This window comes from Trachymyrmex septentrionalis, unplaced genomic scaffold (genome assembly GCF_001594115.1).
Source record: "Trachymyrmex septentrionalis isolate Tsep2-gDNA-1 unplaced genomic scaffold, Tsep1.0 scaffold419, whole genome shotgun sequence".
Lineage (NCBI taxonomy): Eukaryota > Metazoa > Arthropoda > Insecta > Hymenoptera > Formicidae > Trachymyrmex > Trachymyrmex septentrionalis.
This window is the reverse complement of record NW_017305589.1, coordinates 9,793-11,871: the sequence shown is the minus strand read 5'-3', so window position 1 is coordinate 11,871 and position 2,079 is coordinate 9,793. Positions and strand designations below refer to the sequence as shown.

At 26.9% G+C, this 2,079-nt stretch overlaps 1 pseudogene; it reads left to right on the top strand.

The window, feature by feature from the left end:
- Positions 1-400, top strand: part of LOC108751209 — a 1,607-nt pseudogene extending 1,207 nt beyond the window's left edge.
- Positions 401-2,079: the final 1,679 nt, after the last annotated feature.

Below are 2,079 nucleotides of genomic sequence, written 5' to 3'. Positions count from 1 at the left end.
TAAGTCATGCAACATGCAAAAGGTGGTATCAAAAGTTTCGCCAAGGAGATTTCAGTCTTAAAGATGAATCGCGTGCTGGACGCCCTGAAAAGATTGAAACGGACGAATTGCAAGCACTGCTGGATATAAACTCTGCGCAAACTGAAAAGGAGCTTGCAGAACAGCTTGGCGTTACGCAGCAAGCCTATTTTTTCGTTTGTTTTTAAATAAAGATTGAATTTTACAAAAAAAAGCTCAGAACTTTTTTGTACACCTAATATATGTATATTTACAGAAAATTTTTTTTTGCTTTTTTAAAGTACAGACCTTACACTATTTTTCTATATAGTTATCGCCGTTGTTGATGATGCAATTATTATGGGGGCACCGAGTTTTGTGTCCTTTCCTGTTTAAACATTAAAACACATACTATGCGTATGCACTAAACCAATAATTGAAAATTGCGTCAACCCTTTACCAACGAATCAACAAATTCGTCATCCATAAGCACCATCGTACCGCTACGGCGGCAAAATTTAAAAACGGAACTTACTTTCTGGATAGCCCTTGTATATATAATCTGCAGGGTAATCATTAGGATTGAAAATAAATTGTTACATTTTTTTCTCCTCCATTTTGATAATCATTTTTCCGATTAGAGGGTATTTAAGACTTGTTACGATGAATTGTAACCATTAATCATCAATCGATGCAAAGAAAACACACAATTGATTTTTGTGTGAAAAAAGTTATGCAATTTACACATTTTGTTTTGAAAAGCAACCATGTGTTTTCTTTATTTATTTGATTTAGATTCATTTTATTACCTTGTGTGTAAAAATATTAAGGTTATAAAAAAGTTATAAAAAAGTGAATAGTTTATTCTAGATGTTTTATATTTTATATAAATTTATAAAATAAGATGTGAAATATCTCGTAAACTATTGATTTTTTGATATTTTAAGTACTTTTGTATAGCATAATTAGAGGAATCATATTATGAAAAATTTATGTAAGTCTATTTTATTTAAAATAGTGGAGATGATTTTCATATCTTTTTACATACAAATATAGGAAAATCATTGCAAAGCAAACGGATATGAGCAATAATACGAATAAGAACATAATTATATAATAATTAGAGTGAAACCTGAAGAAGACTCTACAGCTTCATCTAAAACCACAGAAGAAACAAGAGTTTTTAAAGAGTAATTATTCGCTTTACATTTATCATACAATAATTGAAATAAATATTATGAATTAAACATCGCTTTTTCAAATATATTCTCTAAAACTTTTAGAATGAATATTACTCTGAAGAATAAAATCTCACTATTTAAGGATTGAAAATTGAGTCACATTTTTTGAAGAACTGGTTCATTTTTCATGTTTTAAAGTGAGATTTTGCTCCAAAGAATTTAAAAAGTAATCTGTAGAGTAATCATTAGGGTTGAAAAATTAAGTTGTTACATTTTTCCTACTCTTATGCTTTGACAATCATTTTTCTGATTAAGGTCGAGTATTTGAGACTCGTTAACTTCATAAGTGTAGCATGAGCATTAGCTATCAACTAATGTAAAAAAAAATATATATATATAATAGATGATTTATAAAATAAATTATGCAATTTACATATTTTACTTAAAAAACAATGTATTTTCTTTACATCAATGATTTATCTGATTATATACATAAAAATATTAAGATACAATTACAAAAAATAAATAATATATTCTAGGTCTTTTATGTCAAATTTGTTTATGTCAGAATTAAATACAAAACATCCAGTAAATAATTGATTTTTCGATATCTTTTAGTGTTTCTATGTGCAGAATAATTAAAAGAATCATATTATGTAAAAAATTATATAATTCCATTAAAAAAAAGTGAAAGTAGCATTATTGACAAAAAAGTTATATAATTCTATGAAAAAAAAATGGAGGCGATCCTGGCGATCTTCACTTGCAAAAACAATCAATATTATCAAAGTACAGTCTTCTATTTTTAGATACAGAATAATAAGGTTAATCGATCGGTGTAAAGAAAATACATAACTGCTTATTTAAAAAAATTATCCATTTTGCCCACGTATTTTTTTTT